The following is a 23,693-nucleotide window of genomic DNA, read 5'->3' as shown; positions in this document are numbered from 1 at the left end:
CCAAAAAGTAGCAGGAAAGCTGGCTTGTGGATAAAATAAATAAATAAATATATTTATATATTTATATATATATGTGTGTGTGTGTTGCTCTTCCCCTTAAACTCCACCCAAATAAATGTTAAGCCTCTCAAAGAGGGAATAAACAAAACAAAATATATGAATATCCATGCATCTTGCCTAAAGAAGGGCCTCCAAGCAAGAGTCACTCACATAAAGTATTTTAAAGGTCAACAAAGGCAGGAACAAAAGCAAAAGAATGCACTGCAGAGAATTAATGGGGGCGTTTCAGAAAGGAGTGGCCCATAGTGTCAGCCACTGTGTAAACCACATTTGATTGTCGAGGTTAAATCGGAACCGGGTCTTGAAGACCACTTGAGATTTAGACAGGTGCGGACTGGGGAGAAAGGTCCAGGTGGCCCAGGACAGCCTGCGGCCGGGCCAGGGGACAGCCAAGTCTTGGGGTGGCCTGGCTCAGTTATCAGGTTACAAAAGTCCTGCATAAACAAAGACCACCTGGCAAGTGACACCACCTGCCTCACTTCATTTCCTCATGACTGTCAACATTGACATTTGCAGACTCTTTGAAAACACACTTAATTACTCCAGCAAATGATAGCCTCTCTGCAGCAAGTGGGTCTAATCCGAACACCTGATCCCGGATATTGACTTTGCTGGGGAGAATGGCCACCTCCACTTCGGGGACAATGAACCCAGATATTTCTTACGTGCCTGCAGGCAGAGTTGGTTTTCTAGTTATTTTCTCTTTCTTCAAGCACATTGAAAGAGCAGCTTTTTGTATATTGTAACCAGGAGAGGCAAGAGATCTTCAAAAATAGATCCCCCCCCCCCCCCCGTCAGGGGAAGGAACAAAACAAAACAAAACAAAAAAACAAAAAACCTAACGAATAATACCAACAGAGGCAGCATATTCACACCAGACTTGCTGTCACCTTCCCGGGATGGTATTATAAGAAATGATTAGATTTATCATTAAATGCAAACTGGTATGTTTCAACTTTATCGACTTTCACGGGAAACGAACACGTCCAAAATCTCCAGCATCCAGAACAGAAGGTATAATTTACAGAGCCCGTGAGAGGTCCACATTTTTAAATGCATTTCTCTCCTGATTTGCAAGAAAGGACCGAGATGCTTACACAAAGGGATGAAAAAATATATCCTTTTATAATTACAACCTGGCTTTTTTTCTTGAGTCCTCTTGGCTAGGGGAAGGTTGGGGAGGGTGAGTGTAGACACGCTCAGCACCCTCCCAACAACAACAACAACAAAAAAGAGCAGAAGCGATTTTTCTCAGGGACAAATCCTGGATTCAAAATGACGCCATTAACGTTCACCAATTGTGAAATTCAAGACCACATTTAGGATGCATGTGCTGTACTCCTGGGGTGCACACAATATCCCCCAGGATTTTCTGAGGCCTTCTTTGGCTCTCCCAGCAGGCAGCGGGATCCCTGCACGATCTCCATTTCCTAGAGCCCTGATTTGAAAGATCCCAGGCCTGAATTTGATCTCATTTACAGACTTCAGTAACAGGGTCTCACCTTTAATAAGGTGGTTCTCTTCCTTTTAAATCAGGACAGTTTTTGTTTGCAGAGCTGATGGAAGGTGTTCCTTGCCAACCTGATCTGTTGTTGGCTGAGGGCAAATACCATTGGAAGGGAGTGTTTGGTGAGAAGGGCCTTCTTTAGGAAGAGGAAGATTTTGCTCTATCTAAGAAAACAGATGGATACAGACCCCTTGTGAAAAAGCTGAGAGCTCGCCAGACTTTGAAAGAAGCCCATGAGTGCTCCTAGCACACACAGACTGTGTTTGATGCTTTTGTCCTATGGAAGTTAAATAAAAGGTATTTTCTGTATACTCTGGGAGGAGAAAATGGAGAGACACAAGTCTCCTTTCATGACATCCAGGAAGTAGCTGGAGCCTGTGGTTATTGACAATGAAAATCTGAGTCTTGGGGGGCTCGGGGCCTGCCCTACCGTCCCATCCCTGTGCTGATCTTGCCTCTGTACCCAGCTCATCTCTGTGGCTTTCCTCACGGATTGCAAGGACCTGTTTGTACAGACCTTTGGCCATTGCCCCACTAGACCCAGGATTAGGGCTGAGAAGCTATGTGTATTCACTTCGGCAACCCAGGCTCTTGCACGGGAGGGGGAGGGGCCCCAGGAGCCACTCAGCCATTACTCAATGACCCCTTCTTGAAGACAAAGAGGCTTTAATGACATCTGCCCTTTGTTCAGAAGGATACACAATTTTTTTTTTGTTTGTTTGTTTTATGTAAGTTTTTTCCTGTATGCTGGCTTCTCTCCTTACACTAATAAATACATTTAAACATCTCTTATATTTAAGAGAAGGAAGGCAGGCAGACACAAGACACAGAAACAAGCAAAAAGAGAGGACACATGGGGCACCTGGGTGGCCCAGTCAGTTGAGTGTCCAACTCTTAGCTTTTGCTCAGGCCATGATCTCAGAGGCGTGAGATGGAGCCCCACATCGGGCTCTGCACTCAGTGGTAAATCTGGGATTCTCTCTCCCTCTGCCTGTCCCCTCACTCATTCTCTCTCTCTCAAAGAAATAAATAAATAGATCTTTTTAAAAGAGAGAGGACGCAAAGAAAGAAAGAAAGAACAGAACAGAGACTTTGCCAATTCTGTCTCTCCATCTGGTTATGCCATCATCAGACCTCTTGAACAATGAGGTAGTTGTCCTTTCAACTTGACCTCACTTCCTTATCCTTTGGCCTCAGCTGCTCACTTTCCCCACGTCTTCCATTCTGACAGCTTGCCTCCTGCACCCAGAACTAATCAGGTAATAGGGACCTACCCTCAGGAACCAGGAGCCTGCTCCCCAAAGGTCATTATCCTTTTCATCAATACCAGCCCAGTTTACTACCAGTAAACCAGTAATACCAGTACCCATACCAGTTTAGTGTGGTCGGGCAGAGAGAAGGTCTGGCCTTCCAGATTCCTTCTTCCTTCTTCCTAAAGTTGTGTTGACTCTTCCATCACCTGCAACCCCCCACACCCACCCCACCTCCATCATCCAAAATCCAGCAAGGGCTTGCCTTCTCCTTCACAGAAGTAGTGGAGATCATGGAACAGAAGGAGGCTCAGTTTTCCTGGCATCTCCACTGCTAGAATTATACCTACCTTGACCTTCTTTGCATGGGGGTCTGTTACTGAAGAACAAACTGTGCTGAAACCTAGTGGCATAAGACTGTAATGAATGTGTATTATCTCACATACCTGAAGAATTCAGGAGGTGCTTAGCTGTTAGGGGTTCTGGAACAGGGTCTCTTATGAGTCAGGGGTTGAAGACTTCTCAAGGCTTAACAGGAGCAGCTGGATCCACTTCCAAGATGTCTTACTCCCAGGCCTACTACTATAAAATCTTAGTTTCTCACTGCCTTTTGGCAAGAGTCTGAGTTCCTCACCACATGGACCTTTCAGTTGGTCCTTCCATCATGGCAGCTGGCTCTGCCCAGAGTGTTATCCAAAAGAGTGTGAGGTCAAAGCCACAAGGACTTGTACAATTTAGCCTCAAGTGTAATACTCCATCAGTTTCCTAATATCCTCTGGGTTACACAGGTCAGTGTTGGAGAGACCCACACCAGGGTGTGAACAGCAGGAAGCAAGGCTCCCTGGGACCATCTTGAAGCCTGGCTATCACATGGGCCTTTCTTCTCCTGGCTTTGTCAGTGATCCACTTTTCAATTTTATCTCTAGTCTCTCCCTGTCTACTGATTATTTGCCTAAACAAGTGCATCCAAATATCTTGTAATTGAAAAAATGTTCTGGTCCCTGTTATTCCTCCAAACCACTGCTATGTTCATCAGAGAAGTCCTAGTCATCACACCCAGTGAGCTCTATGACTCAGGTGACATCTCCAGAAACACAGGCATAAGGACCCTCCCTTCTTCCCAAAGTACCTTCTCCTTCAGCTCATCAGGCATCATCTGCTATCATCCATTGAAATATGGCCTTCCAGCTCACTTTGGACAATCACTGTCCTTCAGAACTGGCGTCACCTACAGTGTAACTTGCAACCATGTGCCAATCCAGCTCTTAGGTAGATGCCCTCATCCTTCATCCCAGACAACAAGGCTTACCAGCTGGATCTTTCTCAGGTAGTTTCCATGCCCTTTCAGACCACAGGAGGACCCATCCACATCTCCATGGAGATGGTGTCTATGGGCGTCTGGGAGGTCCCACAAGCTCAGCAGCCTTTCTGGGGCCATGTTGCACACCTGACTCCTCTCCAAGGCTTGGTGTCCACCTGACATCTTCAGGAAGGGAGGCACAGGATTCTTCCAGTCCAGGACATGATGTGACTGAAACTAGATCATTCCTAGAGGAATTTAGTTAAAAGAGGTCTGGTGGAACCAGGACTCCTAAAATGAGTCATGACTCTCTTGCTTCTCCTCCAGCTCATTTCCACATCACCATTAGGGGCTGTTACCAGGATTCCAAGAGGAGGGAAAAATGCAACTGCAATTATTGACAAATAATTGGGCCTCCCAGCCAACCTATTCCCTCTATTTTTCTAACTTGAGGTAAAAAAGTTCATCAGTTCATCCTCTGGATTTTCTGTTCATAATCCTTTTCCTCCTTGGGGCAATACCAGATGAAGGCTTCCAGCCTGAATAGGGGGAAATCCCAGGCCTAAGTTATGTGTGTGACAAACCCAAGTTAATAATTGCATGCCATCCCACCATGCATGTGTGGGCTGGTAACTCGTAAACTCCTTCCCTGCCCATGGCTGCCTGGACAGCCCCGTGAGGTCACTACACTGAAGTCTCACGTTTGCTCGTTACTCTGTCTCTGCTTCATTCTCACTGTTCAGCCAATTCTGACACCACAACTTCCTGCCCTAAACCACAGACATCTTCCTACAGAGAGCTAGGGCAGGGCTCCAAGTCCTCGCTCCCTCGGCACCTAAACGTCCTGGCCCTGTAGGGTAGATAGAGTTGTTTGAATGAGAAAAGACTAGATTCTGGTCCAGAAGCAGCTGTTTCATTATTTTAAAAAGATTTTTTCCAAGATGGCATTATTTCCTAGACCTAAGATTCTTCAGTTTCTCTCTCCTTATCTACTGGCAATGATTTCTAAGCTTAATGTTATTTAAATTGGGTCACGCCTTTCCCAAAAGTCTTCTTCTGGGCATTGACCTCCCTGATAGATTCTGCACATTGCAGGGCCCAGGAGAAGCATGATGTCACCTGAGCAGCGGCGGGTGTTGGGACATGGTTCAGATGTTCAGATGCCCACCATGCATGAGTCCTGGTTGCTGCTGCCCAAGCCTTCATCCTCCCAGAGTGAGTGGACGCTGCCCTCCAGAGTGGAAAGGGCAGGAAGGGCTTAGGTTCTGGGCTGACGGATGCACTTGGTTTGGGTTCTGCCTCAGCTTACTTCTGGAATCTGGCATTCTCGGCGGAGCCAACTTTCACTGAAAGTCATTTCTTGCCCTATTGATGTCAAGGATGTCAACTGATTTGACCTGTGGTGTCCCTCTTCCTCCCACTGCCACTTCCTCCTTATAAATGTTCTGATCACTCTCTTATCAGCTGATCAAATGAAAAGATCCAGGAGGAGAGAGATGTGTTGGAGGAGGAGCTGGTACCAGAAGACCCAGCCATCACTTACAGATGCCACCAGAGCTGCTTTCCATCCACAGTCAAAGCAACGTCACTAAATACTGCACCCATGTGTGCATACTCCTGGGAAGGCACTGAGACACCATCTATTAACTCTATGCCCCTTCCCAAGTCAGGGCCACCTTGGGACCAGTGGCTCTCCTGGCTTAGAGTTGTTGCCCTCCTTAACACATCTCCTGTGACACAGGTGGCCCCTAAAAGCTGAGATCCCTGCCTGGAGCCTCTCAAGATGCACGGTTGGCCTTTCAGGGGCATCTGGGAAGAAAACTTCTCTGTCCTGCTAGCACCTTCCAGGCATGACCTGGAGGATGCCATCAGGAGATGAGGTCAGCTGTTCAGGGCACTTTCTTGTCCCATCTACTAGCACCTGACCTGCCACACTTGGTTCATGCCCTGGACAAAATATTTGGGTCTTGTTCAGGCATCCTCAAGAGTTCCCATTATCAAGCTTTGTGATCACAGAATGAACAGGCAGGAGCGGCTGTGGCCCCACTAGTCTTCAACCCTTCATGTGATGAAGTCCCTACTCACATGTCATCCCTGGCAGCTTAGTCAAGACAACAGGGGCCTTCAGGGACCTGGGAGGCCTCTCTGCCCATTGAGGAAGTGAAGCTGGGGAAGCTGTACTGAAGAGGCTACTTGGTTGTTTCCACAGTGGAAAATGCTGGGAAGTTACTCATGGGGGACTCCCGAAGGTAGCAGAGGCCATTATTGATTAGGCTTTGTCAGACACGGCAGATGAAATATGAAAACAATGAGGGTGGGGCACTAATTCACAAGGGTCAGGGCCCTAAGAAGAGGAAGAGACACCAGAGCACTCTCTCCTCCATTCAAGAACTCAGGGAGGAGGCAGGGATCTATCTGTAATCCAGGAAGGGGATGTCACCAGGAACAGAATGGGTGGCATCTTGATCTCAGAGTGCCAGCTTCCAGGACTATGAGAAATAGAAGCCTGTTTTTTAAACACCCCCACTCTTCCCCCCCGCCATTTACAATGTTTTGACATAATGGCCTGAGCACACCACTACAATGTCATTGCAGCCTATGGCCTGAGCCCCAGGGACTCATGTTAGAGATCCATAGAAAGGCAAGGACAGGGACAAAACCTGAAAGGGCCACCCAGCACTTTCCCTGCTTCAGACAACACATGGGAATGGGGGGGGGGGTGTCTCCTCCATTTTGTTGAAAATGTCACTGCCCCGTGCCTTGGGAGAGGTGGGCTGCTCCAGGAAGAGAGGATGGGAACAGCAGCAGGGTCCACATGATACTCTAGAACCCAGAGTCCCAGACCCAGGGGACCTTGCAGTGCTTGACTGGGAAGAATAGCCCTACTGGGCACTGTAGCCACCAGGAAAAACCATCGAGATCCAGTGGGCTCAAGCATACCCCAAGGGACAGCAGAATGAGCTAGAGAAGGTTCATGTCAGGTAGCCGGCCAGACCTTGGGGAGGTCTGTGAGCTATCCTGAGAAGGTCCCCAATCATTACAGAGACAGGGGACTCTCCCTGCAGTGGCAGGGGTCCAAGGATCAGGGAAGACAAAGAATGTGTTCCATGAAGTGCCCCCATTTGTAACCACAGTCCTGATGGGACACAAGTCAACTCCAGAACTGTTATTCCTGTGTCCATTCATTTATTCAACAAATACCTATTGATTACCTGTTGTGTGCCAGGCATTGTTCTATATTGTCTTAGTCTGTTCAGGCTTCTGGGACAAAAGTAAGATCAGCCAGTGACTTGTAACAATAGAAATTTATTTCTTACCATTCTGAAGGCTGGAAGTCCCAGACCAAGGCACCAGGTGCTCGGGTGTCTGGTGACGTATTGTCACCTGGCTCACAGACAGCCACCTTCTCCCTGTGTCCTCATATGGCAGGAAGGGCAAGGGAGATCTTCAGGGTCTCTTATAAGTGGCACTGGTCCCATTGTTGAGGGCTATGACCTCCTGACCGAATGACCTCCTCAAGGTCCCACTTGAAATATCAGATTTCCAGGAGTATATTTTGGAAGGACACAAACATTCAGCTTATAGCATATGCCCTAGAGCTTCAGTAGTGAACACAGTACACAAGGTCTCTTCTAGAAATAGCAGTTATATCCTGAAAATGGAGGCAGACAACAGACAAGTGAACCACCATGTAAAGCCTCATCTGAGAGAACAAGAGGTAGGTGTACGTACGTGCATATGTGTATAGAGTCTAGAGAACCACTTACATACATACGTGTGCATATATTTGGTCCCTTTCTTAGGGAGTCAGTTACTATGAAATTGTTTTGGTATTTTCATAAAGTTTTGAGTGAAGGAGAAGGACATGGGGGTAAACATGTGAGCCCTGTTCTCAAATTGGATGGAATCTCCTTCTAGGACAGGTGGGTCCACCTTACAGTAACCAACTCTCAGCCATTATGCATTGGGTAGTGGCTCTGGGGTGCCTGGTCCTTCTGACAATGTCCCACCATATGGGCAAACGCCTTAGTGTGGCTTAGGAAGACTTGGCCGTTCTTGGTTCTGAGGGAAAGTGAAGGGTGTTAATCTGCCCACCTCCTCGCACATGAGAACTTGCCAAGTTCCATTTCCAACATGCATCAATGTGTCACCTCTCTTTGCCTTGTCATTCCTGGAACCCCTTTTCCTACTCGCAATCCCAAATGTTGCCTTCGGAACACTCCAGTGTCTAGAAGAGCTGAAGCACATTAAGGCTGTTTTAATAGGCACAGAAATGCAGTGCTAAATCTCTTTAGTAGTTTTCCTTATAATGTTTTTTTTCTTATATATTACAATCGTTTGTGTGTGCCAATGTCAACTGTTAAAGGAATAACCCTGTGATTACTATTAAAAAGCAATAATGAGGCTGGAAGCCTAGCTCCCAGCTTTCCCCCACGGAATCCTGTTGGCCAACAATAAGCCCCACACAAACGCGATGCCCTTTTGTCCTCAGAGCGTCTTCTTACTTTTTCTTGCTTGATCTCAGCTTCTCAGTCACATGGGCAGACCAGTCTCTATCTTGACCTTTTCTTAAGGAATAGTGTTTGCACGCTTCCCTCAGCTGGTCCCAGGCAAACTCCCTGCTGAGTCCCGGCTATCCCTACTGGAGCAGATAACCTGGTGAAACCTCTCCTTTCTGTCTTCTCCAGCAACCCCCAACTACAGTGACCGTTAATCTTGTTACAGTGCAGCAGGATCTGCAAGAACCATTCTGCTCACAAATGTTGATACCTTCCTTTCTATACTTGGGGTATTGCTGAAGACTCCCCATTTTGTCAGCCCCTCCTAAATGCAGACAGTGCAAGCACCCCAGGGGGAGGAAGCCTGAAGAGGAGAAGGCTGTGCTGGCCAACGGGTCCCCCTACCCTGCACCTGGGCCCAGTGCCACGGGGAGTCGTTCTCTGCCTTGCAAGGAGGTGGTGACTCTAACATGTGACAGAGCAGAGGGCAGGCTGGAGGAATCCATGGTGTCTGGCTCTCAAGGGATAGTGGAGGCTTCCAGAGGGCCATGTAAGAGAGGCACCACGTTGGGGAGCTCTGCCAAGACAGAGGGTGTGTTCTGCAATAGTTTGAGCCAGCGGCCTTGGAGTCACCGTGAGAGCCTCACTGAGCTAATGTTTATTGATGCTGTTTTCTGTTAATTAAATTAAATCTCTTTCTGAAGCTGTGCTGGCAGGCAGGGCTGCCTGGTGGGATGGAGGGGGTCTATTTTCCCAGGTGCTGGGTGGGGCTCAAGCCAAGGGAAGTGAAATACTATCCCCCCCAAGTGTGGAATTCCCCACAGCAACCCTGCCCGCCTTGCCAGAGGCCCCCTCTGTCACCAGGGCTGCTCGTGGATTTCAGCACATGTTGCTTCGATTCATTGCTTTATGCATAAAATTCTGTGCAGAAAAATAAAACCTAGACATAATGATTTTGATTGGAAATTACTGCTCTCTAACATAAAACATATTAAATGTCATTAAATTTTATGGATTATGATTCCCTCGTTGATGGCATGCTAGCCCTGCATTCAGAAAGCGGTAATTTAGTGAATTTGCATCCGTGTGATTTATCTAGAAGACCCAAAATGTCATCGAAATGACTTCACTTGATACTGATGCACTGAAAACCCGAGCTGTTAGTTTTTAATTACTGCTGGACCTTTTTATTTGCTGATTTCATCTTTGCAAATTCACTTCTTTTTAAAAAAAATTTATTTAATTTTTTATCTTTGCAAGTTCACTTTCTTGCTAAAATTTCTCTGTAACTCCAAAATCAAATACTTGTGGTGTTTTGCGGTCTTTCTGGACATGCCCAGAGCAGCAACAACTTAGAACCACACAGAGCCTTGTCCCCAGCTGAGGAGGAACAGGGGTCCTCCACCCCCCAGGTCCCAGCTCTCGGTGCTGTGGGCGTGTATCCCTCTTGTGGTCTATTTAGTGTCATGTCTTTTGCTTTCTCGTGCTCTTGTTGGCGATTTCACTGTTGAAAATGGCCCCCAAGTATAGCCCTGAAGTTCTCCCCATGTTCCTAGGAGCCAGGAAGCTGGGATGTGTTCAGGACAAAATGCATGTATTCGGTGAGCGGCGTGTGTCATGGAGCTGGTGGCCGTGAGTTCAGGGCTCAGAGTAAACAGCCCAGTGCATGGAGAAGAGAAGATGTGCAGGCCACTAAGGCTGCCCCCCAAACGTGCTGAGGTCACATCCACAGCCAGGGCCTGAGGAAGATATAGAAATCTAGACTTGCAGATCCGTGTGACACACACTGAGTTGAGAGTCTGTGGCCCTCTGTCAAACATAGCTACCATGAACAATGAGAACGGGCCTGAGTTTGTTTTAATTACAAAAGTTATACACATAGAAACTTTAAAATATGAGATTGCTAAGGAAAAATTTGTCTCCTAAGGATAAGGATGGTTAAAATTTTGGTTTATGCCTTTTCTGTCTTTCTTCAATGTGTCAGTGTCTGTAATTACATTTTACATTGTGGTCTGCGGCTTTATTTTGCAGCATTACCTTGAAAGCCTTGCTTTTCTCAATAAACATCTGCCTACAACCTGATTCTTCATAGCTGTGTAATATTCCACCCCGTGAATTTACCCTGATACTTGTGTCTCTGTGGCTCAACAGCATTTCCAGGTGTGGCTGTATGGGTTGTTCACTGCACAAGAGCCCCAGTAGAGGGGCTAATGAAAGAGGAATTCAGCTTACATAGAACTTGCCAAACCAGGTGTCCTGGTTGGGGCTGTGCCTTCTTGGTGGAAGGGGTGCTTGTCAGGCCCTGAGACCATAAGACCATGAGACTGGGCGCTGGCTGCCCAGCAGACACACTTTTTCCCCCATTTCTTCCTGGGGAAGAAAGCCAGGGGAGTCCCAGCTTGGACTCATAGAGACAGTGAGGCTGTGAACCACTTCACTCACTACACCTCCCAACCCAAATCACTGACTGCTAATTAGTGATCAACTCCGAGAAGTGGGGTGAGTAGGTTAAATGAAATCTTTATTACTTTAGTGATAACCATTTCGGGAAAGAGAGAATTCAGATGAGCGTAGGCCAATACTACTTTTAGGAAAAGCTCTCATGGAGCACATCGACTGGATGCTGATTCTGGCAGAGGCTCCAGGAGAGTGAATCCAGCTTTCTGGTGAAGAAAGCAGCACTTACACACACATAAGCTCTGTGCAGATCATTCTCACCTCTTCCTGAAGGCTTACAAGTAGCCAGGTTCCCCTGGCTCAACCTTGAACTGGAAGAGGATTTGAAATAGGGCAAGAGGGGCTGGCACTCATGTAAAGCCCTTTCCATGCCAGAAATTCTGCCTATTACTCTCATTCTCTCAGGAACTCCCCTGCCCAGCTGTGTCTTCTGAAAAATTAGATGAGGGGGCGCCTGGGTGGCTCAGTCGGTTGAAGCCTCTGCCTTCGGCTCAGTTCATGATCCCAGGGTCCTGGGATCAAGCCCCGCATCAGGCTCTCTGCTCAGCGGGGAGCTTGCTTCCCTTCCTCTCTCTCTCTCTGCCTGCCTCTCTGCCTACTTGTGATCCCTGTCTGTCAAATAAATAAATAAAATCTTAAAAAAAAAAAAAGTAAAAGAAAAATTAGATGAGGAAAGTGACCACCCTCCAAGGTCCTTTTCTGCTTGAAAAAAAAAAATCATCCTTACATTGTGTGTTGCTAGACATGGACTTTTATTTGGAGCTATATTTAGTGTCAGCACTTGAATCAGAACATTCCTGTATTAAGATGCTATAATGGGTCTTTCCCAGGCCCCAGGCTCTCTGCCTCAGTTGCCCCCACGAGCTGTTCCTACGGGAGTTTTATCTGCTGAGCCTGCCTTGCACAGGACCGGGGAGACCCGGGCCAGAGGTCTACATTGCCCTGCTCTTCATCTGCTTCCCCTCTGAAGAATGAGCTGCAGCCATTTCGAAAAAATAAACCAAACTGATGGGAGAATTCTAAAAGTGCATTATTTTGTTTTGTTTTTTTTTAATTTTTTATTTATTTATTTGACAGAGATCACAAGTAGGCAGAGAGGGAGGCAGAGAGAGAGGGGGGAGCAGGTTCCCCGCTGAGCAGAGAGCCCGATGTGGGGCTCGATCCCAGGACCCTGAGATCATGACCCGAGCCGAAGGCAGAGGCTTAAACCACTGAGCCACCCAGGACCCCCATTATTTTGTTTTTTAAAACACTTTCTTTCTAAATGGCTGAAGTGTATTTTCCCTGTTTCTCCTTCCAGGCAGCAGCTTTGTGGGGTACTAGCGTCATCATCCCAGTACCCTCCCCGACATTCCCCAGCCCGGCACGCACAGAGCCGGCGCCGATCCCCAGCCTGGCCTGTCCACCTGCAGCCAGCTCCTAAGTGTGACCTCCACCAGAAATGCCTCCACCCAGGGGTTAACTCTCTTCTCCTCCCTGAAACCCTGAGTGAATATCTTTTTTTTTTTTTTTTTAAGATTTTATTTAGTTATTTGACAGACAGAGATCACAAGTAGGCAGAGAGGCAGGCAGAGAGAGAGAGAGAGGAAGGGAAGCAGGCACCCTGCTGAGCAGAGAGCCCGATGCGGGGCTCGATCCCGGGACCCTGAGACCATGACCTGAGCCGAAGGCAGAGGCTTAACCCACTGAGCCACCCAGGCGCCCCACCCTGAGTGAATATCTAAGAGGACACAGTCTTTCTAGGGAAAGTGTTACAAAGGGTAGAATGACCCACTAAGCAGTTAACTTCAGGACCTCAAGTTCACGGCAAAAGCATGAGGGGCATTTCCCCTTTCTCCAAGAGGTTGACCGCTGCTATGCCTCCCAACCCAGGGCTCGGGTCTCCCCTGATCCGCTGCAGTGAATTCCAGTCCCCAGATCTCCAGGTGAAGGGGGTAGGATGGGTATTCCTAGTGCTGCAGGTGTGGGATGGATTTTCAAAACAAAAAGAAGGGACAAGGCTTCAGGGGAGAGGGAAGAACCATACCCAGAGAGCTGCCCCCCACCTGGGAGCAGAAGGGAGGAGGATCCCAGCCCTGCTGGCAGGCACTGGCCCAAGGTAGGCAGTCCCTTCCTGGGGGTGGGGAGCATAACCACTGGGGGGCTGAGTGCCATTGCCTCATGCCAAAGCAATGTGGAGTGGGGATACCCCAGGGTCATCTCTCTCAGGGCTCCTGGAGCAGCCCACACACAGTTGAGGACCACACTCCCGTCTCCTCGGCATCAGGGAGCCCCAGGGCTCAGGGCTCACTGCAGAGAGGAACAGAGAGGAACCTCAGAGTTTCCCTGGGCTTGTGCGGTCCTGCTCCTCAGCTGTTCCCTCAAACTCCAGTTTCTACATGGGCTCCTGGCACCTCCCGAGACCTGACCCATCAGTTACTGATGCCTGGGACTGCATCCCACACCTGCAAGGCTCCCCACGTCCTGGGTGCCATTCCCCGGTCCTCACCCCAGACTACAGAACCCGATCTCCACACCTCTTCAGCGATTATGCACCAGAGTTCATATTTTTGATCCTTTGCCTCTCCCCTTGCACTCTGGAGTTTCCTGCTTTGTGGCCCTCGAAGTTAGGGGTCTGGAAATTTCACCCCTGCTTTGCTCTTCCTTAGCGGGGTAATCTCGGGGAATGCATTTGTGTTTTCTTCGCCTCGGCTTTCTGAGTCAGAGTGTGTCCCAGACACCAGCGCGTGCATTGGTGTCAGTCCGCGGAAAGCGTGCTGGGAGCGTACGGCTGAATGAAGACACTGGGGACGACAGTGTCTGTAATGTGCTGTTTGGGAACTGTCTCTCTGTTACGATAATATCAGCTTCCCAGTCGAATTTATGGAGAAGGAGTGATCAAATGTTATCAGGATTGAAATTATTATTATGGTAAGTGGTAACTACTTAATTTTTTTATCTTATTGACCATCTTTACATGAGAAGATTAGAAGTTGGGGATTTTATTGGGGCCAATGCCCTTTATTTTGTTTGTTGTATTTAAAAGGTCTCCAGAGCCCAAATTCCAGGAAGCAATGAGCTCAATGCTTTTTGTAACTCTTTTCACATGTACAACTATGGAATTACTTGACTACAACTACAGGGGTTCTAATACCCTTGTCTGAAGACATTTTCCATAATGATCTTCGGAATCTCTTAAATATGTTCTTGTGGTAAATCCCTTTAAATTTTAATAGGATAATTCATTTGGTCTGTTTTGAAGAAAATGTTCTCTTTTCCAGGTAAAATGTTGCTTGTCCCTATCTGCTTTGTCCCTCAGGAAGGTCAGGTTTAAACATTCCATTTTAGTTAATATACTGGGTATACTATGTATGTTTGCTTTTTTGTTTTTCTCTCCCTTTGTGTTATGCTTGGTCTTATTTTTATTTTTTTCTGAAGTTTTTTATATATTTATTTATTTGAGAGTGTGTGTGTGTGTGTGTGTGTGTGTGCATGCACAAGTGGGAGAGGGGTAGAGGGAGAAAGAGAGATAGAGTCTTAAGCAGACTCGTTGCTGAGCATGGAGCCTGACACAGGGCTGATTTCCCAACCCTGAGATATGACTTGAGCTGAAACCAAGAGTCAGAGGCTTAACTGACTGAGCCACCCAGGCACCCAGGTTTTTTTTTTTTTTTTTTAATTTATTTTTATTTTTTCAGTCTTAAAAAAAAAAACCATGTCAGAACCTCTTTTAAGATAGAGTATGAACAATAAATGCAGAATTTTTAAAAAGTTAAAAATAAGAACATACTAATTGAAAAGCTGTTTATCTTTTGAGGAGGAAGTTCTTATGAAATAAACACAAAAGGATAATGAAGACATGAAAAAAATGTGAACTTCCCAGGAAGCAAGGAACTGTGTGACTTTAAACATGGAAAGTTTTCCCGCCCCTTCCATACTCCAATACAAAAATATAAGTTGGTGCAACTTTTAGGGCAGAGGATTTAGCAATAAATACCCAGAGATTTAAAATGTGCAGGTCTTTTGCCCTAGACTTTCGTTCCTTGGCATTCCTTGTTAAAGAACATGATTAAGGATGGTGTTTGTTGGTTATTAGTTATTAAGATCAATTTATTGCTTGTCAAGGTCATTTTTTTAAAGATTTTATTTATTTATTTGACAGATAGAGAGATCACAAGTAGGCAGAGAGGCAGGCAGAGAGAGAGGAGGAAGCAGGCTCCCTGCTGAGCAGAGAGCCCGATGCGGGGCTCGATCCCAGGACTCTGAGATCATGACCTGAGCCGAAGGCAGCGGCTTAACCCACTGAGCCACCCAGGTGCCCCATGTCAAGGTCATTTTAATCAAGATGGCGATAACATGGAACAACTGTAGCCACAACCAAACGTCAGCAGCTCTGCACTCGCTGGCTGATTGTGGTCCGTCCTCATGATGGAATCTTCTGGAACCACCACGGATGATCTTCTGCCAACTGTTACTGCTCAGTGAATAGAGCCCATTACCAAAGAGCCTGTTTATTGAAACCTAACCATTGTAAAGAAATACAAGCAAGACTAGAAGTTATCTGGAAGTGCCTTTGCAAACATGAAAGCAATCGATACCATGAAGGACAGGTCTTTAAAGAGACATTTTTACCCTCTTCTCTTCACTTACCTCCGTGTTTTGATCTTCTCCCCCTTTCAATGAACTTACATTATTTTTATAGTAAGTTGAATTGTTTTCAAAAATAAAAAGAGAGAGAATGAGTGCAACCTGATCATATGTAAAATAATTGAGCATAAGAAAACCACTTTTCCCTTTGTTCTTCCATCAGCATATATTTAAAATATAACACATAATTTGTATATGGTTGATAAGAAATGTTCCAATAGTCTGCGATGGACTAGGGAGTCTTGGGTTAATTTCAAAGTTATTATTTTCTTCTGGGTTTTACCTTAACATGAAGCCCCAGCCTTTGATGGGGGAAGTAAAACCGGGGATATCAGAGCCTGGGGGGCCCCACCTGACAGCAGCATACAATCCGAGTCCCCTTCTCCTGCTTGTTCCTGAGAGCTGTCCCCGCAGCCTGAGCTTCTGGGGAAGTCTCAGATATATTGTGCATTGTCTCTATTTTGAGAACTTACCAAGTCAACAACATACTCACATGGGGATACAAATGTAACCAAAACGTGATGCCTTGGGATCCAGGAATAATGGACAACAATAAAGTCCTCCTCAAAACCATACAGCTGAAATCAGCTCTTCCTTTATAAAAAACAGACACCCATTCCTACCTCAATGACTAGGTGACACAAATCAAGAAAACTGTTCACCGAAAGTATCTGGAGGCATAGATGGTCACATCTGTTGGGTAGAAAATGAAAAAAACGAGGACAGAATTTAACGACTTCAACACACCAAAGTCCAAATGAACCACTTACACTGGTCTTCTAGAATGTTGACCCCAAGCCCATGATGGCCTCCCCTCCAGGCATGCCTTTCCATGCTCACTCGTTCCCTCCCTCTTGCTCACATCCGCCCTCCTTTTCTGTCTCCAGCTCCTTTAGGTGTAGGGTTAGGTTGTGTACTTGAGACCTTTCTTGTTTCTTGAGAAAGGCTTGTATCGCTATATACTTTCTTCTCAGGGCCGACTTTGCTGTGTCCCAAAGATTTTGAACAGTTGTGTTTTCATTTTCATTTGTTTCCATGAATTTTTTCAATTCTTCTTTAATTTCCTGGTTGACCCATTCATTCTTTAGTAGGATGCTCTTTAGCCTCCATGTATTTGAGTTCTTTCCAACTTTCCTCTGTGATTGAGTTCTAGTTTCAGAGCACTGTGGTCTGACAATATGCAGGGAACGATCTCAATCTTTTGGTACTGGTTGAGACCTAATTTATGACCCAGGATGTGATCTATTCTGGAGAATGTTCCATGTGCACTAGAGAAGAATGTGTATTCTGTTTCTTTGGGATGGATTGCTCTGAATATATCTGTGATGTCCATCTGGTCCGTGTGTCATTTAAGGCCTTTATTTCCTTGTTGATCTTTTGCTTAGATGATCTGTCCATTTCAGTGAGGGGGGCATTAAAGTCCTCTACTATTATTGTATTATTGTCAATGCATTTCCTTGATTTTGTTATTAATTGGTTTATATAGTTGGCTGCTCCCATGTTAGGGGCATAGATATTTAAAATTGTTAGATCTTCTTGTTGGACAAACCCTTTCAGTATGATATAGTGTCCTTCCTCATCTCTTACCATTGTCTTTGGCTTAAAATCTAATTTATCTGATGTAAGGATTGCCACCCCAGCTTTCTTTTTATGTCCATTAGCATGGTAAATTGTTTTCCACCCCCTCACTTTAAATCTGGAGGTGTCTTTGGGTCTAAAATGAGTTTCTTGCTGATAGCATGTCAATGGGTCTTAGTATTTTATCCATTCTGATACCCTGTGTCTTTTGATTGGGGGCATTTAGCCCATTTATATTCAGGGTAACTATTGAAAGATATGAATTTAGTGTCATTGTATTGCCTGTAAGGTGACTGTTACTGTATATTGTCTCTATTACTTTCTGATCTATGTTTTTGCTTAAAGGACCCCTTTAAGCAAAAGACCCCTATGTCTTTGCTTAAAGGACCCCTTTCAATATTTCCTGTAGAGCTGGTTTGGTGTTTGCAAATTCTTTTAATTTTTGTTTTTCCTAGAAGCTTTTTATCTCTCCTTCTATTTTCAGTGACAGCATACCTGGATATTGTATTCTTGGCTGCATGTTTTTCTCATTTAGGGCTCTGAATATATCATGACAAAAAAATAGGGAGCACTTCACGAATTTGTGTGTCATCTTTGTGCAGGGGCCATGCTGATCTTCTCTGTATTGTTCCAATTTTAGTATATGTGCTGCCGAAGCGAGCCCCCACCCTCCTCTTCTGGCCACGTGGGGCAACCTTCCCAAATAACAGCCCACCCTGAATACAGACTGACCATACAGGCATTGTTCCACGTTCTCTATTGATTTAATCCTCATATAACTCTTCAAGGAAAGCAGTTCCTTAAGAAGAATTCTGGGGCCAGTTGGGGTTTTATGTGTTTACGTGTTTTTACCTCATTACTTAAATGATTACATTAGCTATTCTGAAACCTGGAATTCAGTGTTTAGAGCTAGAAGGAACAAATGAACAAGAGTGGGTTTATTCTCTGTGTAGCTGTTAAAAGGTAGGACAGAGTCATATAACGATTCTATTTTCTGCGATGCTTTTCTAATTTAGGAAGATGAGTCCAAACAACTACTCCATCTGGCTCAACTCTGGAAGGGACCCAAAAAACAATTCCACAATTCTGTTTCAATTAACCTCAGTACGGTGTTTTCAAGCCAGTTGGAGGAAGAGAGAGGGAGCTGGAGGGTAGAGACAGAGGCGGACTAATCAAACAACCAGAATTCTAAGGAAGTCACGGCTGGAATCCTGATCCCCCTGTCCCTACCCTCTGGTTTCTGCCTACCTCGCCTGAACCTTTGTAAATGGCCCAGGAGCCCAGGATGGCCATGCAGGTGTGATGGACGTGCAGGGACAGAGGGAGGGGTCCAGCTCCTTGGGGCTCCATACAGGGGAGCCCACACCAGTACCCACAGACACACTCACCCTCTCTCCCACATTCACTGCCTTGTGATCTATAATAAATACATATCTTGGTCTTCCTGCAGGTTCCTGGTTCACAGCTCCCCAAACCCTTGGAATTTCCTGAGCAGTGAGTGCAATGGGAACATATTTTGTTATAACATTTGGTCTCATGTCTCCAGTTCCTGAAATTCATTCAGAGCTGTAAGGTGAATGGGTGTCTCATTATTCATAACAAGCCCCTTCCCACAAGGAATGAATTTATTTTAATGAGGTGACTTTTGGAAATCCCCTGACTATGGTGGAGAATGGTTGTCAAGGGAACTAACCAGGGATAGAGAGCTGGAACTTTCTGTCCCACCCCCTGATTTCCCAGGAGGGGTGAGGACCTGGAGGTTCAATTAATGACCAATGGCCAATGGTTTACTCAATAAGGCCTGTGTGATAAGGCTTTCATGAAATCCCAGCGGGTCAAGATGGGGAGAGTTTCCAGGTTGGTGAAACAGTATGGTGCCACAGACCACAAGCTGGGCCCCCAAATCCAGGGGGACATAAGCTCCTTGTTCAGTGCCTCGCCTTGTGTATCTCTCCATCTGGCTGTTGATCTGTATCCTTTAATATTCTTTATAATAAACTGACAATCTAGTGAATAAATGGGCTTCTTGACCCTTGTGAGCTGCTTTAGCAAATTCATCGAACCCAAGAAAAGGGTTGTAGGAACTGCTGATCTAGAGCTGGTAGGTCAGCAGCACAGATGACCAGTGACAGTCCAGGTGACCAGGACTTGAAATTGGTACCTGGCACAGATGTCAGTCTGTGGGACTGAGCCCTGTGCTCTGGGATCTGATGCCGTCTCTGAGTAGACAGTGTCAGATTGAGTTGAATTATAAGATGCCCAGCTGGTGTCAGAGAACTTCTTGGAGGCGTGGGAAGCCCCCATCCCCCATTGGAATCAGGTGACAGTCAGTAGACCCATATACACCTCTCACACACACACACACCTGTTGATTCTGCTGAGAGCACATTCCCTTGTCTGTTCACAAGTGTTCGGCATCTGTCCAGACGTCTTCCCAGAAAGCCCTCAGCAGATTCCCTCTACTTAGCATAGCTTTTACGTTCATCTCAATAGTTCTTCTCACACTATTAGCTTTTTCAACTCTAGGCTGAAAGTTCCTTGAAGTCTGGAATTGTGTCTTGTCATTATATCCTGGGGGCCTCACAAGGGAGCCTTTCATCCAATGTTGTTGGGAAAACGCATTACAGAACAAAACACACTAGGACAACACTTTGGGAGTTTTTAACACAAAAATATTTTTTTTATGTTCCATTCATTTTTGATCCCCCCCACCACAGGCAGAATATAGAGAACAAAATATGACATGGGTTTGTCATGACCTAGAGCAATGGTTTCGACTCGCCTGTTCTGTCAAGCAGTAGCTCAGGGGTCTGTCCTTAGTGATGGTATCTCCCCACATTGCCCAGCCCCTGGGACCAGGTGGCCAGAAGGTCCATGCATCACTGCCAAGGTCATGTGAGAGTGACTTGTCTACAAGCTGTCCTTGCCATGGCCACACACGGACTCACGTTCCAGAAGCCACAGACCCCGTCAGACCCTCCCTTAACCAGTGACACCATAAGCAAGAAACCTCGCTATTTTAAGCCCTGAGACAGAAAATCTTAATCTGCTACCACAGACTTGCTTAGCTTGACTAATCATAGAATGCACGTTCTTCTAGAAAAGAATGTCTGTAAGGTCCTTTGAAAGTGTTATGGGCTGAATTGTGTCCCCCTCAAATCCCCATGTTGAAGCCGTAGCACTCGCTACCTCAGAGAGTGCCGCTGTTTGGACATAGGGTCTTTAAAGTAATAATTGAGGTTAAATGAAGACAGAAGTCTGGGGCCCTGATGCCAGGGGACTGGTGTCCTTTCTGAGGAGGAGGAGACACTGGGGAGACACACACACATAGAGCACAGGGCCATGAGTGTGCAGCAAGACGACAGCCAACGGGAGAAGGCGTGGAAGAAACCCATCCTGCCAGCTTGACTTTGCCCCTTCCAGCCCCCGGAAGTGCCACAAACACACTTCCATTGTGTCACCCCTCGAGTCAGTGGCACTTTGTGACAACAGGCTGAGCAGACAAATACAGTGACCTTGATGCTGTATGCGTTCATCTTCCATTTGCATGATAGGAGGTGAAATCTATGAATAAGCCCCACAAAATTCGGGGATAAATGACATAATATGTTCTCTTCTGTTAAGGTTTCTCAATAATCATGGAACATAAGGTAATAATATAAAAGTAAAAGAAACACAGCTCTGTTCTCCTTTCCAGGGAACTTTCAAAGTTCTTAGCATCCCAGTCATGGATTTATTATGTAATTTCAGGAAGCCCACATCTTGTTTTGAAAATGTACTTTCCGTGCCTGTATCTGCGTGGGGGTGACCAGAATGCGGCCTGCACATCCCACGGACACTGGCTAAGTGAGTGTTCTCATTTGCATCACAGATCTTTGTTTGGAGCTGAGGTGTAATCAGATTTAAGTGAAGAGCTTGGTTTTGAATATGGGGATTGAGGTATTGGTTCACTTAAAGAATACAGGTATGTAACATTCAGGGGTGAATATTTCAGCCAAGAAACAATGCACGAGGTTAGCGGGTCAGCTGGGTACACGCTGCGGTGCCCCCTCCCATGTCCACAGAACATCGGGATACCTTGCTGGTTGGTCAGGATGCCTGTCCCCCACCGAGTCTGGGCATGGCTCATGACCCCACGGGAGAGCCAAGAAGCCCCATCAGTGAATGAGAGAGGGCCATAAGCTGAAACCAAATCTGTTACAGGGGCTCTCAAACTGCCCACCTTTTAATTGAATGCTTGTCTTTTTCCTGCGGGTTGAACTGGATCCCCCAAAAACTTCTGTTCTGGTCCTAATCCCCAGGTACCTGTGAATGTGATCTTATTTGAAAAGAGAGTCTCTGCAGATACAATCAAGTTGAGGTGAAGTTATCTTAGGGGCTCCTGGGTGGCTCAGTGGGTTAAGAAGTCTGCCATCAGCTCAGGTCATGATCCCAGGGTCCTGAGATCGAGCCCCGCATTTGTCTCCCTGCTCAGCGGGGAGCCTTCTTCTTCTTCTCTCTCTGTCTGCTGCTCCTCCTGCTTGTGCTCTCTCTTGTTCTCTCTCTCTCACTATCTCTGTCAAAAAAATAAAAAATCTAAAAAAAAAAAAAAAAGAAAGATAAAGTTATCTTGGATCAGGATGGGCCCTAGTGACTGGTGGCTTGATGAGAAGAGAAAATTTGGGACAGAGCCACAGAGGAGCCATGCTCACAGAGAAGGTGGCCAAGGGACGATGGAGGCAGGCATGGCAGTGGTGACCCATCTGTGGGCCGAGGATCACCAGGGATCGCCAGGGATCACCAGGGATCGCCAGGAACGGCCCAACGCCAGGAGAGACAGCAAGGGAGGCTTCCCTGAGCCTTCAGAAGGGACACAGCTTTTCAACACCTTGATTTCTGACTTCCAGCTTCCAGAACTGTAGGATAATAAATTTATTTTGTTTTCTATCACCCTCTTTGTGACCTGTTTGTGGTCATTTGTTACCGCAACCACAGGAAACTAGACACTTCAGTTCCTGCCAATTCCTTCTTATAGTGTGGAAAAATTTAGAGCCAGTGATGGTGATGGACGGAGGTAAAAAAGACACACACACACTCACACTCTCTCACATACTCACACTCACTCACACACACTTGCTCTCACGCTCACCCCCACATACACTCATGCGCATACACTCACACACTCATACACACTCGATAATAAATGAAGAACGTAAACCCGGGGTTGTGTCATACAACACGCTATAAATACTCACTTTTTTACTGACTAAAGGAGCATAGTACTGCACAGTTAATCTTCAGTGAAACAATTCTGACACAAATAACTTTCATTTGATATACTGCCTTCTATGCTGGAAAGAGAAATATGTTTGTTTGCCCTTGGCCAACACCAGCTCTGAAAAAGTTCCTCTTAACTCCAGCTTCCCTGTCTGAGCCCCTGAAGACCTGCAGTGACACCTCAGGGGATGAGCACTGTGTTTGCCCTCCGGACACCCACCCTGCCTGTTTGAACAACAACACAAGTTGAGGTGATGAGCTGTCTCCTCGTGTTTAGCCTCTCACTCTCTGAGGGGCATTGAGATTCAAAGACAACTGGGAGGGTCAAGTCATAGGATCCCTGCACTGAAAGGAGATAAAATGTGATAAAATGGGGTCATTTGTCAGAAAGGAAAACAAAGGTTTTTTTTCTTAACTTCACAACTCACATGTGGTGGCTAAGAAACCAGGGAAAGCAGACCTTGTGTTTTCCTTCCTGATTCATAGGCTTTAAGTTTCTCATAAGTTGTAAGTTTCACAATGGGCCGTGGGTCACCAGCCTAAACAGTTGAGACCATTCTGGAAAGAGAGGGGATTTGACGTGTCAGGACATGTGTTTCTGAAATCACTGTGGAAAATCGATGCCCTTCCAGTCATGAAATCCTTTGATTGCCTTGATGAGATCATTGTAATCTTCCGCAATGCTTCATGGCGTAATTACCAAATTGTGCAAATTAATGCTATTTTAGTTTTTTTTTTCCTGTAGAGACTTTAACACCAGCGCATTCTTTTACCAGATTCATAAATCTTAAGCAATTTCAGCCTGAGTAGGCAAAAGTTGAAACAAAGATGCAAGGCAGTGTTGAAATATTTAGAAGCTTGCTCTGAACCATTCCAAATCCATTATTTTTAGAGTGCAGTTTTGAAAATACCACTTCATAATAATTCATAATCAGAAAAGTTCTCCACAACTGTGGGAACTAAAGACCATCCACTGAGTTGAAAATTATGGAACAAACACCAATCCCAGGGAGCATAGTTCTGGATACTAATCATTCTGTTATCGTCTCCTGGGCCTGGGCCCATCTAAACTACATATGTGATGTGCACCTGGCAGACCTGGTTTCTTGTTATCAGCCTCTTGGATGAACAGCTCCAACCTCCACGCCACACCCCTTCCC

At 46.0% G+C, this 23,693-nt stretch overlaps 1 non-coding gene across 1 annotated transcript; it reads right to left on the bottom strand.

Annotated features, from left to right (window-relative positions):
* Positions 1-17,834: 17,834 nt before the first annotated feature.
* On the bottom strand, positions 17,835-17,941 carry LOC125096553 (U6 spliceosomal RNA). Its single transcript, XR_007126236.1, has one exon. It is a non-coding gene; the product is annotated as a U6 spliceosomal RNA (small nuclear RNA).
* Positions 17,942-23,693: the final 5,752 nt, after the last annotated feature.

The sequence above is a fragment of the Lutra lutra genome, chromosome 3 (assembly GCF_902655055.1).
Source record: "Lutra lutra chromosome 3, mLutLut1.2, whole genome shotgun sequence".
NCBI classification, from domain to species: Eukaryota; Metazoa; Chordata; class Mammalia; order Carnivora; family Mustelidae; genus Lutra; species Lutra lutra.
Note: the sequence above shows the minus strand (reverse complement) of the source record. Positions and strands in the feature narration are given on the sequence as shown.